Below are 20,193 nucleotides of genomic sequence, written 5' to 3'. Positions count from 1 at the left end.
TTCTCCTATAATGAAATAAATAAGAATAGATGAGCACTCAACACTTCCATGATACATTCCTCCTAAGCTCCTTTCATTAAAAATATATTTCTGGGCATTCATTCAGCACACATGCATGCTGATTTTACCTTAAGGGACTTTTCCAGGGAGTTCTTCCTGTCCAGGAAATTACAAAATGTGAATTTGAAATTTCCATGAAATACTAGTCTGATGTCTTCCCCGTATCCACATTTGTTTGTTTGCTTGTTTGTTTGTTTTTGTTGGTTTTTCACTTGGTTGGGGTTTTTTTAAGACGAGGGTTCCCAAATGCTTTTTGTTGTAAAGGCTAGAGTCAAGATATATCTTTTGCAGGGCAAGAAAAGAGAAGAATAATTAACAAGTAAATATGATATACCTCATATTAGCTCCAAGCAGAATTTTTATTAATTTTAAAACCAAATAAGGGGAGGGGGGTTTGGTTTGTTTGTGTGTTTGCTTTTTAATCAATATGCCTAAGCTCCCAATGCTCTGTGCATTTCTCCTATACAGAACACAGAAAAATGCAGTTCTTTCCAGACAAACAGAAAGGTCAGGTAGATAGTTATTCCCTCTGCCAAACTGGTGACAGACTAAGCTAATACATAAGAATTTTTAGGTTGGATTATAAGTTAATGTTGCTTTATAGTTATCAAACAGGTTTTTTTCCTAATATGTGAGAAGCTTTGATGCAAGACTAGCATTTGGGTACTTTCTAAGAGCTGGCATTGAATAGGCCATTGATGCTACTGAATAGCCAATGCAGCTTAATAAAAAAAAATGAAATTAATAAAGAAAGATAGAGTGGAAATATGGAAGAATTGAGCCATAACATATCTAAGATTTTATTAATTGTAAAAAAACAAGGACTTACATTTTCAGGAGTTTTTAAGAAATATGGGTCAAATCAAAATAATTTCTGAAATATGCATATTTATAAAATTTCTCAGGACATCTATTTGCTAATAGAATTTTGAATTTACACATTTTGAAAAAAAATACACTAGTAGAATCATCTCATTATTATTCTTCCATCCATTAATCTGCTCAGAAAATGTTAATAAAAGTGCAGACTACTTCTTCTAAAGCACAAACTCCCACAACTACCCCCACTGAAGTTTTGAGCTTTGAAGATTTAATTTACATAAACAATAAGGAATGAAACCTTGTAACATACTGAGCATTAAGCTAAAGACAGGAACTGACCTTTAAAATGGCCAAGTGACCAAACCCTTGGCATGGCTGGAGAGGAGTTCAAGCAGGTTTTCCCACACCATTAGCAGTGATTATACATCAGGATGTTCAAAGTCTGTGTTTAATTTTTTTTTAATTAATTTTCCCTATTTTTAAAGAAACCCCAATGAATTCAGGGAAACTGATTACAATGAAAATCGAAAGTTGTCTGAAAATCACATCTTTTAAATAACGAGTCAGCTTTTGTCACACATGAGTCACCTTCATTACCTGTGTCACCAGCAATTTACAAATCTTTCACACACCTGAAGCAGAATATATGAGACTTTTATTCATATGTGGTATCTTCTAATGCAAATCTGTCTTCAGTGTAAAACCAGGGCTTCTGTGCTGTAGGTGGAAGGAAGGGTGAAAAACACTCTACCAACAGATAACCATCTGGCAGATTCCCTTCCTCTCTCTGCTATCTCCATGTGATTTTTATCACTTTACAAAATGTCATTAAGCAAACAGAGACGACCACAAGCAAACCTTTAGTTTCACAAAATCATGTTTTATAAACTGTTGAGAAACACTGACATGTAATGAAACCCTATTCTCTATATGTCTTCATCTCTGCAAATGATTTCTTTCCCTCCTTTCATATATAAATAAATAAAAATGTGTCTGTATATTTGCAGTTTGGTCTTTTCTCTTTTTTTTTTTCTTTTCTTTTTCTTTATTTTTTTTTTTTAATTTGGTCATCATAATCAAGGGCTATTACAGCAACAGATCTTATCTTTAGAATGGCAGTCCCCTTGCACCTTCAGTTCAGATTTTTGTTTATGCTTGGCTGCAATTGTGGCTGTTTCTGATAGTTTTAGGTCAGCCATGACAGACTATGGGTGACACTAAATAAACAAGCTGGGAGTCTGTGACTAAGAAGGAATGATACTGGTTCTCAGAGTTTGATTTTCTCTGGTTAATCAACAATTTGTTCAGAATAACCCATTCTGAAAAGTAACTGTTTGCTGGATTACACGTATTTTGCCGTAAGGTTAAAAAAATATTAAAATCCCCTCACAACTCACATAGGCAAGCAGAATGAACAAATCATGCTCAATCTTAGCTTGGTTATAATAGGCTGCAGAATTTATTTGTTTATTTAATTTATGTTCAGCTATTTCTTCCTGTCTCCTCCCTTCCTTCTCTCAGTTACATTCCAAGGCAGTAAGTTGATCTAAACACAGTCTGTCGGGGAGTAGATAGAACACTTCCTTGCAGCCTGCTCAAGGGGGATAAAAAATTCAATGACCAATTTACTAACCGTACTCATGGAAGAAGAGGTAGAATAAGATCCCATGAGAAGGGGTAAAATATCCCAATCAAATGGGTACCTGCGCCAGTTCTCTTGATTTTACTGTCTGTATTGAAGGATTTTACACAACTTAAATTTCTTACAACTTCTGCTTCTACAGTCATATCATTATGTCAGTTTCTAAACTCAATTTTCATTCACTATTTTTTTCAGCTGTATCACTTGCCTCTATGGTCATGGAGGACGCCCTTAAAAATGTGTACCCTAAGGCTGAAATGCGAACACAATAATACTAATAAAACTTTATTTTTATGCATTTATTTTTAAACTTCAGGAATTTTAAGTCAGTCTTGTGATTAGGCAGAATATGAGAACAGACTCTTTTAAAGCCTGAGGCTGGTGATGCTGCCTACCTGGAATTATGAAAGTATTATAAATTCTCATTTTTAATATTATGTTTTTACCTGGAATAATAAAGATTCAAACTTAATGTAAATTACAAGAATAATAAATTATTTTAATGCAATTTTCACTTGTTTAAAATTTGGCCCGGAATTCCAATGCGGGCTGAGAGTCAGCCATTGAGCTCCCCAGGGGTAAGCAGTGTCTCAGAGCAGTTTCTAGTCCACAGACATTCCTTTCAGAAACCAAAACATCATACTGCACATCTTCTTACAAAACTTTCACAGAGTAGTGAATAGTTAGAAATTCTACTGTACCTAAACTTCCATAGAAGTGGACTTTCTGAAACTGGATTACCTGTTATGTGCTGGTAAATGAGAAGAACCTTTTGTGAAGAGGTTTACTAGCACCTGGGAAGATGTAGGTGTCCTGTTTATAATTCAACTAACATGGCTCACCAAAGTATGAGCTAAACTATTTCCTAAGCTCACCTTGGTCATAGCGTCCTAATGCAACATCGAGTAGCTACCTAAACTAAAACATGGAATTGTATGGAAATAGTGTAAATATGATATTCTTGAACCTTGCCTACTGCCAGAGCTTATCCTCTGATCCCATGGAAAACTAACTACCAGGTTATCAGTGTCCAAGTTCAACATTGCCTAGGGTTATTTTATTTTTAAATTGCTTCTATATCCACCAGAATCAACTCAGCTAAGTCTTCAACAACCCAGGCCTTTAGAATCAAACCTTCGCCAGCACTACTATGGTTTAATTAGCTGCGCATTTGCCTCCTGGCCAGATCCAATAAATATGCATGTATTGGCACAGCTGCATCTCAGCATGCATACTTAAATTAAAAATGTTTCCTTTGATGCTCTGGCAATCTTGGCATTCATTCACTTTGCCAGAAGCAGTATCAAATCACAAAATACTTGTCCAGTCATCATCACAATGTACAATCATGAAAATGTGTTACCAGTTTAGCTGCTCATATTATGTGTGCAGTAACCTGAAATTCTTCATGCTTACTGTACAGTTATGGAGAAGGATGATCCCATGCTTCTCATGACTGAAAGGTATTCCCATATGCCAAAAAAGACGAAGCTGGTCAAACAACACTTGTCTTCTATTGAGATTACTTGCACTAATTTATTCTGAAAGTGTTATTTTCATAACTACAGTTGCATTTTCTATTTAATAGATGCAGAATTAATTTGTTTTGTTTTCTCCACTTGACATTAGCAACTTTATGGAACAATGACCTTGCTAGCCACTGATGATGAATTATTAGCTATTTTTACAAAAAAAAAAAGAAAAAAAAAAAAGGAAAATTGAGTGTTATACAGTCTTTTTAAAGGACACACTGAAAGGGTGTGCAATGGTATGCATTTCTTTCCACTCTTGACCTCTCTGCACTAAACTCCAGTCTAGTCACAGGAGCAGAGAAGGTAATACCTGTAAGACAAACATGTACGCTTGTCACAGCAATAGGAATTTCAACCAACCTGAAATTACTAAGCAACACAATATGTGTGGGTGGCAAGGAGTGATCGGAGGAATATTAGGGAAAAGGATCAGATCAGGGGTTGTGCCAGAATTCAAAGCACCTTCTTCTCTTCCTACTGAGATACCCTGAGAATTCAATAAATCTCTTCTATAGATATTTAACATGCTTCAAGTCTGCAGTGGAAATCTATCAGCTTAAAAATTCTGTTGTGCTATCAGAGAACATATAGAGAAACTAGATAAATAGTCACTTTCTCTGAAGATGGTTTAAGAGATCCTGTTATTTCTTCTGAAATCTAGCATGGTTGATGTTTATTTTTCTACAAATATTAAATGTGGACAAATAAAATCCGTACAATGAGACTCTTCATCATGCTTATCAGGAATTCTACTTGCAGACTGGGGAAAAATCTTTATTGAAACCATTGGCTGCTTGAAGTTTTTCAAATCAGAACACTGACAAAAGAGAGAAATAAAATCTCTCTTTTCACAGTACAATTCTCAACACACCAGAAACAAGCCCAGAGTTCACTCTCAATTTACGGAGCTGGACCTACTATGGTAAAACCAAAACAAAGAAACATTTATTGGTCACCACATTCATTAAAAATTACAATCAATATCTATCAAAATATATTGTTAAAAATCCTGCTATATGTTTTTTTTAAATCCAGTTGTCAAAACAGTTTTGCACATGGTTTGATGTGTTCTTAAACACCACCTCCTTGAAAGGTAAAAGTCCATTGGAGAGAAAATAATTTTACACTAAGATAGCAGATAGAGATTTAGATATATCAAAGCTATATAAAATTCAATTGCCAATATTGAATTTTCTCCTGACCATTAAAGAAAATGAAGAATATTATTTTCTGAGAAACATAGTTGGATTAGAAAATGAAAACTAAACTTGGTTTTTCAGCTCAGTTAAACTTCAGCATTGCCAATGCACACTTCCATGGAATAGATTATTTCACAAGCCTTACATGTTCTCTGTGTTACTGCAAATCTAGAACACCTATTTTTTTTTAAATTGTAAAAGGTCATCTACTGAGTAGTGAAATACTGAATGGTGCTGGTAGAAAAATAATCTATAAGCTTCAAGGAAAACACCAGGATTTCATGTGCTGGGTTTTGATTTTTTTTCTGCTCCAAATTTTCCCCAAAATCTCAAATTTTAAAATTCTTATTGGGAAATAAAATCCCAATTCAGGATAATTAAAATATTTTATTATTATAAAATTAGGGTTTCTCATTAATACAAAAACAGTTTAATACTAAATTTTAATTCCTAATTTCTCTGATACATAGAAAATTGATTAAATTTTTAAATAAAAAGTTTTAACTTAAAGAGCAAAAGAGAAAAATGTTGGATTCTTTGCAAGAAACTTTAAGGGAAAGAGGTTTGTTCTTCTGAAATTTCTTGAAATGAGTTGAATTGCACTTTCTGATGGAAAATTTCCAGAGAAAATTTCGCATCCAGATAAAAACAGGTGCTTCTTCTGAATTGCATCTCCATGTTTAGGTTGATTTTCTTGATGTTTTGTTGTTCCTGAATATACAAAATAATAGAAGTAATCATACATTTTTTAGGAATCTCCAGGAGGGTATTAAATTAAGCTAGCAGCACTGATACTTCTATTCATGTTGAAATGATTAACAATTCCAAGGATATTAATGGTGTATTGTATGGGTATTTTAGACTGGGTAGGATGAAAGAAAAAAACCTTTTGGTGTCTCTTGCTCCTACTAAAATTTAATTACCTTTACTTGCTGACCTCATGTTTTATGTAACAGTACACTCCAAAAATGACCTCATAAATGGTTACTAATATAAAGGCAAAATCTTCCCTTTTCTTCTACAAACCAGCACAGCATAAATGGTTTTCTTTTTAGGGGTTTTTAAACTACTTTTGCAAAGTATTCTTATAATAGCTAACATTATATATTCCAGCATTACCTGTGGGACCAACTAACTCTGAATTTAATTGAAGTCAGAATGCCTCACTTTGACAAGGTCACTTTTTAAAAGGTATCATTGCACAGGATTTTTGATTTTTCTTTTCTGAACTAGCTAAAACTTGTAAAATCATTGATGCAGAATTATATCTATGCCATCAAATATTAGTAAAGACAAAAGTGAAAATGTTACCATTAATGGACATAAAATCTGTACTTAACCTGGAAGGCTGTACCTCACTAGTAAAAAAAAAAAAAAAATGTAACTGTGGACAAAGAACATCAGTTTTCAGCAGATACCTAACATGAACTGTTTAATTTTGCAGATTTTGAGAGGTAGGGTCAAATTCATCTCTGATTTCACTGTAATAATTGTTGAATGCAGACTGTTGTTTTACATCCCTAAAAGAAGCAGGGGAAATTAATCAGATTAAATCTCCAAACAATTTGAATATCAGAATAAAGTGTTCTGCCTTCATTCAATCACGTTAAATAAGATAAATATAAGAGCTAATAAGCAGATACTGAAACCAAAAGGTCTCAAGACGGAAATGGAAGCATTTTAAACAATAAAGAATTTTAAACAATAAAGCATTCTCCTCAAAGATGAGGAGAATTTTCAACACCTCAAAAAATATTACCAAAATTCATCTGAAAAAGCACAGTATGTCGGAAGTACCCTACAGTCTCAGATATAAGGAAAACAAAACATTTTACATTGACATAAAAGAATCCTTGTAAAAGCTTGTTTTGAAAGGGAGTATGGAACAATTTCTCAATCTGATATATAAAAGGAAAATCAAAGATGTTTTGAATTTTTTGCATTCTTTTTTTTTCACAGTTTCTCTTTTTATATTGCTTCTTTTGTTCACTTTAGCAATAGAAAGGAAAAGAATAAAGAGGAAAGGAAAAATAACCGGGAAATAAACTAAATCAAATTAAAGACTGCAGGGAAATATGTCAATGTAGCATAAAATACAACATTTTTTTAATTAGATTTTTAGCTGGATTTAAAAACAGAGTGATAATTCAGAATTCCAGAGAATGACAAAGAGAAACAAATTTCCTAGCTGTTTTACTAGAAGAAATATGATGAAGAAATAATCCCTTGGGAAGGTGTTTTCTGAAAATCAAAGAAAATTTTTAGTATTTTCCTTTCTGATGAGATAATTTCACTTCATAAGTGGTACCTAAATGCAGTTTCTGAAAACATGCAAGTAACTCCTATTATTTTGCTGCATTTTACATACAAAAATAAACCAGTGAGGCAGACAGTACCATCAACAACTAAAAACCTCATTTTTGGACATCTCTTGGTGGCACTTTTCACTTTTTCTGGGAGAAGAAGTCACATATATGTCAGTATAGCTTCTCTTCCACACATTTAAATCAGAGGAAGCATGATTAATTTTTTAACTGAAGGGAAAGAATTCTCTATGGAAACATTAGAAATTGTGGATCTCAGATATTCATACTTCCTTGGGCAATATTTTTTAAATTGAGTCTTATGTTTAGAGCATTTCTGTGTGTTTCTAAGGCATGCATATATTTGTCAAGAGGTCAGGAATCTTCTAAGCCAAACAAATCAGAGTACATAGCTAGTCATTGACACACATTGCAAATCGTTAAGCAAATTCCAACACACAATTTTGTATTCATGAAGCTAAGTCATATTTTCATAGATAAAACAACTATATTTGATATTTTCTGAACATTAATATGTGCTTTAGGGGTAGTGTCCATTAGTATGTATACAAATATATGTTTTGCCCTGGACAAAACTTTGATGTGCATTGCTACTCCTTTTGGGTAAAATTTGAGTGTCAGTGTTTGCCTTGTAACTATGGGATGTCTCTAATGACCAGAACATTTGCTGTGAAATATTATCTATAGTTATATTTTTTAGAATAAGTAAATGTGGGTGTTTATGTTTTATACAACCCAAAGGCATTTAAATATTTTTGAAGACAAAACCAACACAACAAACCTAAATATTCCCACAATGAGCTATACAAAAAAAGGAGTCCCAAACTTTCTAAAGTATCTTAATGAGGGTTAAAGGTCACTGCTAAGTAAAACTGAGAAACAGAATGGAGCAGGATCCTGTTTCCATTTTAATGTCCCTCATGTTTATGTTTTGCTGTCGGCAGGGGAAAAGCTGAAACAATTCCACTTACAAGGAGGTTACAAACAGGCTGACTGGAAGAAAAAGTTTGTGCTCCACAGGTCTAAGGTGAATGCAAGTTCACACAGACCAGACACGCGTTAAGCACTGGGCTTATAGCTGACATTTCTTTGCAAATCCATTCCTAAAACTTAGAATCTAAGCTGTGGCCTGAATTCCAGTTTCCTTAAATTATGTTCCACAGACCAAACCAATAACACTCAATTTTAATTTTAACTTCTTCACCATTACTAAAACTAAAATCTTATAGAGAATGTTCAATTATAAAGATATGTTGTGCCTGCAATTAGCATAACATTAAAGAGAGGAAGATTTCAAATTCAGAGGTCCCTGGAATAGAAAACAATTGCTAATGATAGTCATCAAAGCAATGTGGTGAACCTTAACCTGTCTTTAATCACTTCTAAATTCCAAGTCCTAAAAACAGACTGCTACTTTTCTGAGTTTCATTTTAGTGTCTTGAAACAACTCTTACGATTTTAAGGAAATATTTTCTTCTTAAAAATGTATGTATTGCTCTGCTAAGCACATTCTGCTCCTACTACCTAGAATGTGTTGCATACTGAATTGTGAAAGTCTGTCTTTAATCAACACATTCACCTTAAGAGCTATGAAGTGCACCAAAATCTCTTATGTGGAATACTTTGGGAGACTAGTTCTCAACAAAGAATAGTTCTTGATTGAGATATCAATTAATGACTTTAAACTCAGCTTGACAGCTACCCTCACTGATCAAAATCTGGATATTTTGGTAAAACATGCAATAATTACATTATTTGACAGGACAGTTACACTTAAGATGACATCAACATAAACTGACTTCTATACGATAACAATGGAAGAAATCTCAGCAATCACTTTATCATGGTCAGAAGATATAAATGGCTTTCTAAGTGAAAGAGATAAAATAAACAACCCAACTGTAATTATTATAGTAGTGATTCTGGAAAGCCCGTACCAAATGCGCCATAACTACTTTTTCTTTAGTTCTAGACAATGAATAAAACCCACAACTTCTTGTGAAGATTGGTGTAAAACTGGCATGCAAATAGGTGATCATCTTCAAAGTTTACAAAATAAAATACCTTTGAATTTAAGAAATAATATTTTACTGGAGAGAGATTCCCCCACTAACTATTGAAACTTAAACTTCAACAGCAGTATTTTTGTCACCAATTATAGGTGCCTTCAGTTACATAAGAAAGGTAGTATTCAAGGGATACCCATGTAAGTAGTGTATTTCCCTCTTCATTCCTGAATTACATTAAGTGGTTTGTGGGAACTTGGGAACACTAATTTAGAAACAATATTTTCCTTTTATTTCTTTTTCTTGTTAAGTGTAACTAATGGGACTTGCACTGCACTTGGTGTTTTGAAGTCATCTTAAGAGATGGACAGGCCCAAACAGCTACCTTGTCTGACAGAAAAATAAATTACTTTATATATGACAGAAAAAAAATTCAGTGAAATAGTGGATAAAAAATCCACCAGAATTTTCATTCCTGTGCACAGTACATCTCAAAGACTGACAAACTCAGGCACTACTTATTTCTATTGAAAGGTTCGCTTCTGTCTTGCCTATCCTGAATTTCAGTTGGTGTGTTCTCACTATTCTACTGATACTTTTCATAAACAAAATGGTCTTGAGCATTCTTCTAGGTAAAGTAACAATTCAGTCTAGCAGATTATCAGAGCCACAACCTTCCTAGGAGTGCAGTTAGTGCCCTCCAGGTCAGCTTTCTGAAAGAAGATCTGTCTCAGAAGTTGGCCTTGAAGATCTTTGAGAACCAGCTGGAAGAAGCTGCAGCAGGAGTTCCTACCTCATTTGGCTGGGAGATGGATCAAAGCATGCGTTGCCATACTTGGTCCATGACAGGACTGCTTTGTAGCTGTCGATCTGGACCCCCTGGATATGGATTCTGATCTTGACCACAGGCACGCCTCATCACAGTGAACTTGTCACACTTGGTCCATGAGTGGTTCCCTCACTCTGGCGCTGTTGGACGACCATTGTCATTGAGGCTGCTGCCTCTGCTGGCCTTGCTGTCATCCTGGGCTGCTGGCCACCCTCCCCTAGGGAGCAGCGCCTGCCCTTGGTGCTTCCTAACACATGTTCTTAATCAGAAATATACAGACCTGTATTTAAATCAAGAAATAATGGCTTATTAATGATATTTTTAAGATATAAATGAGTTGTAACTCCTTCCCAGTCATCTTTTCAAGATGCAATAAGAAGGATGAGCATCTACAATGCTTAAATTTAGTCAAAATTTAACACATAATTTATTAACAAAATAGCAGCTCGGAATGTCTTATTAGCAAAATTTTAATTTTCATTTTTAAATGCAGTGGTAAAACTAAAGCTTATGGAAATCTCTCTGCGTACCGTTAGAACTTTTAATGTCAGAATGAGTAACTTAGTGATGGTCTATAAGAAAGGGCAGTGAAACACTGCTTAGAAGACGAATCTATATACAGGAGATGAATCTAGAGTGTTCTGGCCAGGCTTCCTCCACTCTCCAGATATTTGCACACAATACAAACATATGCTTCACTGCAAGTCTTTAAGAAATTTCAGGCAACTCAGGTTTAACAGATAGTTACATTACTTTTCATGACCTAATGGAAGAAATTAGAGATATATAGTTAAATTTCAAAGGGCAGATTTTGCACTGGAAACTTATTGACACAGAAGCAAAATTACATATATACGTTATGCAAATGAAAATTTTAAATCATACTTGCACTATTGAGTTATATCTGACAATGCATCCCTATTAGCTTTTAGGAGGACATGCTCAAAATTTGATTTGCAGTTTGTTCAAACACCAGGGCCAAGCTCAGCAGTGTGATGCTGGTGTATCTATGCTGTGTTTAGTATACCATCAAATACCAGCTAGACAGGCTGCCTACAGTATGCTAGTGACAGCTCTCGTGGAAGACAGAGAATAATGTAGACATATTCAGTGACACAGTTATTTAGTTAGTGTAAAACTGTCATAGCCATTGATTTCAACAAATCTTTGACAATAAACCCAATCCAGGAACTTCCCAGTGTTGATTTTGGTATCCTGTTTTGTGATGCTCAGATGTTCACCACAAAATCCTGTGAACACCCTGGAGATAATTTCTCTTTTCTTCATAAAATATGCCATTCTTTGTTCTGTGGTTTTTACAGCTCTCAATGAAAGAGAGAAAAATCATCCTTTGAACCAGGTTCTAAACTCCTGAAGAAATTAATAATGGAAAGGACCATAGATACCACAGGGAAAAAAACACTTCTAGCATTCCTAAAAGTCCTTTTACCATGTACTCCTACTTACTTTGTAATGATTGCATGTTTTCCCTTCGGGCCCACTAAAGTATTTAATTGCAATTACACTCATTTACATAGCAGATGAGGCTAATTGCTGGTATTAGTTACCAAATGTATGCTTGTATTGTGAGGGTAAAAAAATGCCCTACAGAAAAGAAAAACGACTATGCCTCTAATTAAGGAACTATGAGTCAAAGTGAGCTTGTTCAGAGATGTAAATATAGAATCAAGGGCTTTCAAAGTTCTGCAGTACATTTTATTATACCACTAGTTCCCATATTTCAGAGATAACACTGGCAGACCTCATAGTATACACAATGAACTATTCTCATTTTCTCAGAAGCAGGGATGATAAGTTCCACATAAAGGCTCAGAGAGAGAGAACAAGATTTCTAAAATTTTTGATTAGAAATAAATGTGAATATCAGGAAGGTTGTTTGTGTATAATAGATACACTGAAGTTATTATTTGAAGTAGTTCCATCACCTATTCTTTTGGGGAAATTCCCAGGAAAATTCTTTTTTTACATTATTCAGACCTCAAACTGTTTTGTGTAAATGGACTTCATTTTGCACGCAATTGTACACAAGGACTTTTTTGATACTACACTACTAAAGTGAATGTATCAAGTCAAGCATCAAGTCAAGTGGAAACCCAGATGAATAACAATTTCAGCCTTTGGCCCTGGATATCATTCCTAATATAAAGAATTCTTAAAAGATTTACATCTATACATCTATCTATATACAGAGAGAATGGGTTAGTCCCGGATGGTGAAATGAAGATTTGTTAATTTTACTTAGCTTCAGGAGGTCACAGTGAGAACAGAAGTGTGCCCATCAGTATCCTTTGGACAGGATTGAAAAACTCACTATACACATTTAAAAATTAACACTTTATCAAACTGTGCCTTAAATTTTTTCCTTTTCCTGGAATTGTACCAAAACTTGACAGCAGTTAAGCTGTGGGTGTACAGAAGCACTACATATGATATTTACTATTATATCCTTTAGGTAGTTTCCCATTAGTCTGCTATGTTTTGCCTATGTTTAAAATTGAAATTATTTTGGTTTTGGAATTTGCCACTTTGTCTTCTGATTTCATTAAGAGTTTTGGCCTTCCAAAAAAAAAAAAAAGAAAAAAATAATTCCAACCTTACAAAAGTGAATTTGATTTTCTGTTGCCTTCCATGTAATATAATGTAAGTATTGTGTAGCCATTCTCATATAGAAAGACTTTAAGTGATAAAGGACTGATAAAAATTAAAAGCTATAGCTTTTGCTGTATTAGTTTTGTTATTCCTAGATGCTGCTTCATGCTAGTTTTAGATTTATCAGTGTTTGGTTAGCTACACAGGCCATTTCATAAAATGAGACTGGCTATGAGCCACATTATCAGCTGCTCTCTATTTTCTTTCTGAAAAGAAGATGAAAAAAGTTTTAAAACCCCTGAAATACATTCCATGGATGTCAAGGTCTATGCCTTCTGAGTGCCTATTCTCATTAAAAATATACCTTTGTAGGACGAATCCCAAATGCTTTGATGACAGAGGTCATGCAAGTGTCATTTTTCAAACCTGTGTGAAAATCCATTTCGAGCCATCTTTCCCTCTTATATTTCACCTCATTTCTGAAGCACTTATGCAGCGTACTTACTTAGCTAAAGCACAAAATGTAAACAGGACATCCTCTCAGATAGGAGATCCCAACATGTTGAAAAGTATATGCCTTAGTTCTTAATCAGTTCTGGAAAGTATCCCAAGACTTCCACAAAAAGGTACTGTTTCTGTTAATGTGGAACATAAACTTAGCCCTTAACATAAAACAAAACCAAACAACATCTGTCCTTACAGTTTGATTGTTTGTTCCATCCTAGTATAATTATTCTTGCATGACAGCAGCCCCTGCAGGCTATAGCCTTGCTTACTCTACTTTGCCCTGAAAGCACGCCCAGCATTTAGAGATGAAAACACTGTCAGAACTAGTGAACATTGTTTTAGAAATGCTTAGTGGTACAGCACAGTCGCATTTTTATAATTATCTGGGATTATTTTAAAATAGTATTTTGTCAATCCAAGTTGACCAAGAAAGATTTGTGCTTCCAAAAATCACAGGTCTCTGAAGAAATCTCTGAAGATTCCAATGGGAAAAATGGTCATAGTGGTGAGATCAGTTTTTCACCCCCCTGTTCATTCACAGGAATAAGGATTTCTTCTTATGCTTGATCATTATTTTAAGGCTTCTTTGCAGCTTTTTTAACTCGTGACTATAAAATATAAAATGGGCATAAGAAAAAGGGAGGACATGCTCTAGTGACTACCTGTGCAGGCAGTGCAAAGACAGTAGAAAGCCCCACATTTTCTGCCCCTGTGACCAAAATGGGAAGCAAATGAACTTCCAAAACAAAAAATTACTCAAGGAAGGAGGGTACACCTGAGAGGAGTGCTATTTCTGCAATTATAATAACTTTTCCAATATTTTCAATAAACTTGGCACTAAAGCAATATGTAGTTTAATCCCATTTGTGAACTAGTATATCCCTGGCTGAACATGTAACTTTCCCTGGTCTCTGGATCTGCATAACTCCCCTAGGGCAGTACAACTCTGTCATAGACACAAGGCTGTCTCTTTCTCTTGAGGGATCTATGGTCTGCCTGGAAGACTGTCAGATCTACTCAGATGTGAAAGCTTGGTCCTACAGGCATCACAATAATATGACCTAATCAGAAATATCTAACACCAGAAACAGATTGTATCTTGTCTGCACCTCTCAGTGGCATGATTCAAATCCTAGCTCTGAACACACAAGGCTTGGTTAAAGTTCACAGCTAAAGAGCTGACTGAATTATCTTTGTTACCTGTGTACATAAAGTGCACATAAAGTTGCAAAGGTTTTCTGCTATAAACATCATTATGATAGTAGTTGTAGCCCTTCCCTACTTTCTTCTGTGCTGTTCACACAGCATGAAAAAGTGACACCCCTTGTTTTTGTGCTAAATGTGAATGTTCATGGCTCTGCTCCTAGCTTGTCTAGTTTTCCATTGATAAGTTTGTCTTTTTTGAGCACTATGAAGTTGGTGACATGGCTCTCAGAGTCAAAGTACTTCTCTCATTTCATACAGTATTTTTGCTTTGAATTCTCCACACTTTCTGTGATCACAAAGGTTGTGATTTCCTTTTTCATTTTAGAAATCAGTTGCACAAACATTTCAAGTATAAAATTTAACAAAGTAAAATAGAGTATTTGCAAAATGAAAATGAATAGTTGTTTTAAGATCAGCAACTTGATCCTAAAGTTTGTTTATGCTTAAGCAAGGAAAAAAAAATCACTGAAACAAGAGTCAGCTTCATACACAGTCTGTGTACCTAAGAAATTGCTTTAGAACAGGATGGAGCTTTTGTTAAGGGACCATATTTTCAGCTTTCCTTATAAAAGTATACAAAGGAAGACTTACCTCTAAAGACTCATGGCTCCTAGGCAGATTCCTCACAGTCACAACTTTCCTTTTGTAGGAGAGGCACTGTGAAGAGAACAGAAGCCACAGCTCATAGTTAACACAAACAATAGCCCCAGAAGTCTCTGCCAAAATTATAAATTAATCACCAAGTCACTACTTTTTTCAGCAGTTAGCAAAACCCAAAAGTTAGCAATAAAACTTATTAATATGATTCCATACCTTCGAAAAGCAGTGTTGCTTCTATCTCTACTTTTGCCCTTGTAATGGAAGGAACGCTGTTACAAGAGAATAGTCCTCAGTTTTTCTCTCCTCTGTTTATCTATGCTTAAAAGCAGATCATGGGATTTAGAGGGCAGATGACCCACAAGCTGTAGATTGTAGTTCATTCACTTCTGTATGAGCTCTGGCTTAACTCATTCAATATTGCCATAGTTGTGATGTGGAACGAACAGAAAAACAAAGAGCTGGAAGAAGGTAAAAGATTTGGCACTGTCACCTTGCAATTTTTTGGTAGCCTAAGTGTCATTGTGCTTTTTAATGGGAATTTCTTTCTCAGTCTTTAAAATCTGTTGCCTTTCAATTGTAATATTGCAAGAACTAGCTCTGTAGAAACACTCTTCTATGTATGCTATTGGTAGGGCTATGACACCCTGAACAAGCTGCTGTTTCAAAAGTGCTATTTTTGAAAAAATAAGAAAACAAAATAAAAGAGCAATTTGATTGATTGTTTGTTTAATCTAAGAGCCTAATTATTTTAAATTTCATGGTTTTAAGTTCTTTACGTATCTGTCAAGTCTTCATCAAGGGAATTATCCCTGTCACATCTCCACTGTATTTTTGCCATCATTTGTATTCATTGGTTCATCAAGAATTGGACACACAGTAAACAGGACTTATAATATCTGAACATCTACTAATTAACAGGGGAACCATACTCTTTTTGGGTTTGTGCCAAACATCTGAGAGCTGGAAGTGAAAGGAGCTTTCCTGAGAAGGCCTTCAGCAGCAGAAATCCCTTAAACCCATAACCCATAACATATAACTAGAAAGTGCTAGAACAGACCCCAAAGAGCATCAAGTGTAAAGGGATATAGGCAGGGCAGCCAGGGGACACACTGATTCAGATGTCCCTCTTGAAACTTCCACTCTTAGGACTTCCATGGAAGTGCCCGTGGTGAGAGATTAAATGGGCTTTTCTGTTGTACATCCCCTCAGCAGGACAGCTGCGGAAACATCCCCTCCCCTCTGTAAAATCAATCATCCCTGGTCAGAATGGGTGTAGCTGTTTGTGCATCTCTTATCATACTAAGGATGTGCTAATATCTTGACCTGCAAACCACAGGACCACCCAAATCTCTAGCAGCTAAGCTGAAATGATTCACTTATAATTTATCTTGGGAGGTTTCCTCTGCAGTATATTCACCCTTGAAGGAGATGAAGAAAACACATAAATTTGCCCATTTAATCTAGAAATGAAAGAAGAGGATCAAGTATATTGTAAAAAGCTCTCAAAAAGTGAGATTGATAGCACAAGGAATGGTCTTCTAGATGCCATACTCAGAGGAAGATGGAGATAGACAAAAAAAAATTACGCATAGTCACTTGACAAAAGGAAGATTAAAGACTCAAAAATAGGAAGTAGAGAAAAGACCACATGTAGAGCCTGGGAAGAAAAATCAGTTCTGGCAAGAAGGGTTTGCATGTCTAGACTGTTTCCCCATAGTACAATTTTCCAGACAAGCTAAGTTTGTAGAGTCTAAATCCTCTTCGTTGTCAGCCAAAAATTTTCCCTTTGGAGATCAGCGTACAAATTGGACGAAAGCCTTATGTTTTGGCTGAAGGTATTGACGTAACTTCGTGAAGATAAAGTTGCTTGAGGATGTACTGTGAAAAATATCCAACAAAAAAAAAAGCTAAATTTCCATTTTACTTTCTTTAAACGTTCATGGCGGTTGCTGTTCACAACTAAGAGTATTTGTAAAAGTCAGAAAATAATTACAAAATGTTTTACACGTTCTGAAAAGTTCTCATCATACCCAATGTTTCTATTTTAATAATTTGAAGCTGCTTACCAGAAGAAATCTGAACCTACATATAGAACATTATGGTAAAATACATGTTCAAAAGGTAAAAAAAGTGTTTACATAACAACTAACAACAGCTATTTCTCTTAGATTCAGCACATCACACAGCATCACACAGTCAGTTAAAAGTGAATGTGATAAACTGGAATAACCAATATCTTCTGATAATTCACAGCATTATTAATTACATTGCCTGCTAGTACTGGGGGTTTTACACCAATAGCTGAAAGATATGTTTGGTGTACATCACGCTATATTTGAAGAAAACCAGAAGGTCTCTTTCCCCTTAATGAAGAAAAAAGCTAGAAATCAGAAGACCAAAGAGGTACTCTATATTCCCACTGTCAAAGAATATGAGAAGTGTTAACATGAATTACATTATTCCTAAGGGAAATCTAGAGTCATGAGGATTTGATATGTAGCAAGGAGCATGACTTATTATTTGCCTGCTTATCATAAGACCAATTTTATAAATACACTGGTCTAATATATCATGGGAGTAGGGTTTACAGGACTTCTGACTAGTCAGAGAGACAGTTAAAGTCAATAGAAGCTGCAGGGGTTCAGCTTCCTAAAAATCAGTCACTGGTAATGTAAACCTCTATCAAGCATAGATCAATAACAGTTTTTTTGAGCATACAACATAAATATGTTTCAGAAGATGACAAATTTAAGCATATTCAGAACATGTAAAAACCTTTTTTCCTCCTTTAAAAGTAAGCACAAACACATTTTAAACCTAAATGCTTGTAGAAAGCCAGTTTTTTTCCAGGTATCCAGCAAAAGCTGCATATTTTCAATAAAAAGCAGAGATCAAGTTCCAAAGTAGAAGACAGTTTTTGGACAAGGATGTACTGATAACTTGTTATCTTGTTAAAACAGAGGGAAATCTCTTATGTCAATAGCTCCCAAGAGATGTCCAGGATCGATAGGTCAGAGCACCCTCATAGCCTCTTTAGGAATACTCAGCTACAACCATTTTCCTTTTGGCTGCACCCATCTACCCTTACTCTTTCAAGTACTCATTGAGTACCTGAAAATTTTGATAGCCTTTCTCCTGTAATACACTGGGCTGCACCCAATCCACACTTAGTGTTCATCAGGATTTGTACCTTGCACCTACCTGGTGTTGTTGTTGGCTTTCCCTCAATCTACTGAGAGCTGCCTGTGCACAGCAGGAGAAAGCATAAACCCAAAGCATATGATGAAGAGCTTCAACAGATGGGCTCTGGCAGATCTTTCTGCACTACTGTAAGATTTTACCCACAGATGACTGCTCTGTTTTTTGCTTTAACTTAGCCCTATGGAAGATTTAGCAAAAAGGAGCATGTATCCACAGCTGAGTCTGTGTTCATCTTAACTATTTTCTCTGATGCCTATGCTAAGGCATAAGCATGTATCTCCTTTATCAACATCATCAGTCCTAAATCTTCTTCAGAAATAGAAGACATGCAAACAGGTGTGATGGTATACCAACTGTCATAATAAGAATGGACAGAGGCCATGTCTGACTAAGGACCAAGATTAAGTTCAGCTTCTGTATAATACCTTATATATTTGCTACCTGGGGATTACAGGTATGTGCTGCAGTGTCAGGGGGACAGATATCTGTTATTTAATAGTTGTTTTGCAAGTCTTTTGTGCAGTTCATTGACTCAAAAAAGTAAATGTGGCTACCGAGAGGGAGAGGAACAGTAATGGAGAGAGAGAGACATACACACACATAGAGAGGGAGAGAGGGAGGAAAAAGAGAAAGAGAGGGTATGGAAAGAAAGGGACATAATCCATGAGTACATATATAAGAATATGATATTATGTAATGGCTTCAATAACTTCTCTATTCAGGAGATTAGCAATGTCATGATCGTTTTCCTAACCTGAAAGTATTTTTCTGGGAAAAGGTGAAAAAGGCATTCTTTTTAAAGTTGTTGCGGGACTCTTAGGTGGCATTGTCTTCAGTTATATGTATATCCATGTATCTATGTAAACTACAATTTAACAAACCATTCTGCTCCCCAGCCTATTGGCGGACGGAAGGAAGGAAAGAGATCAGTGGAGAGGAATGTTTAAATAGCTTCTTGTTTTTTACTCACAGGACAGATGGCGTGCAAACGAATGAAAAATAAAGCCCCAACTGACATTGTATAGCAGCTGTGCACAGAGTCAACTCTAGGAAGAAATGTGGTCCACTGGATAGACTGTTTAACTACAAATGAGGGAGCTCGGGTTCTTAGCCTAGTTTCCTACATTCAAAATGACTGTAGTTCTGTAAAAGAAGTCTCTGTTTCTCAGTTTCTTCATTATCAGAATAGAAATATTTAGATGCTTTACGAAGAAAAGGACAGAGATAAACGAGGAGACCTTAGTTTTTGTGGGAAAGCAAATTGAAAGCACAAAACATTTTATTTAACTAATGAGTGGTCACATTGCTTATATGAAGAAAACTGGGCTTTTTCACAATTTTTTTTTTTTCAGTAATCAGTGTTAAAATGTTGTGATACTCTTAAAAAGCTTAAGATTTTGCTCACAACTCCAACAATATGAGGTTCATAAAGTTCAAGGTACTACCCTGGAAAAAGAAGGAACCATGAATTACTCATTTCCCGGGGAGTTTTACATTTTTTTCCAGAAGGACAAGGTTTTCCTCTTTTGGTCTGCAAATTTGTTCTGTAATGTGGTTGACTCTCTTCTTTTTCTAGTTGCTGTGCTGGTATTGTTCTCTTCAGACTATGTCATTACATGCCAATCTTTTCTGCTTTAAAGATGTTTTGGTTTGCT

General features: G+C 35.3%; 1 long non-coding RNA gene across 1 annotated transcript; it reads right to left on the bottom strand.

Annotated features, from left to right (window-relative positions):
- Positions 1–5,679: 5,679 nt before the first annotated feature.
- On the bottom strand, positions 5,680–10,575 carry LOC128790186 (uncharacterized). Its single transcript, XR_008431653.1, has 2 exons — positions 10,379–10,575; positions 5,680–5,966 (listed from the first exon to the last, which is right to left on the bottom strand). It is a non-coding gene; the product is annotated as an uncharacterized LOC128790186 (long non-coding RNA).
- Positions 10,576–20,193: the final 9,618 nt, after the last annotated feature.

Source organism: Vidua chalybeata, chromosome 6 (assembly GCF_026979565.1).
Source record: "Vidua chalybeata isolate OUT-0048 chromosome 6, bVidCha1 merged haplotype, whole genome shotgun sequence".
Taxonomy (NCBI): Eukaryota; Metazoa; Chordata; class Aves; order Passeriformes; family Viduidae; genus Vidua; species Vidua chalybeata.
This window is presented reverse-complemented; position numbering and strand designations above follow the sequence as displayed.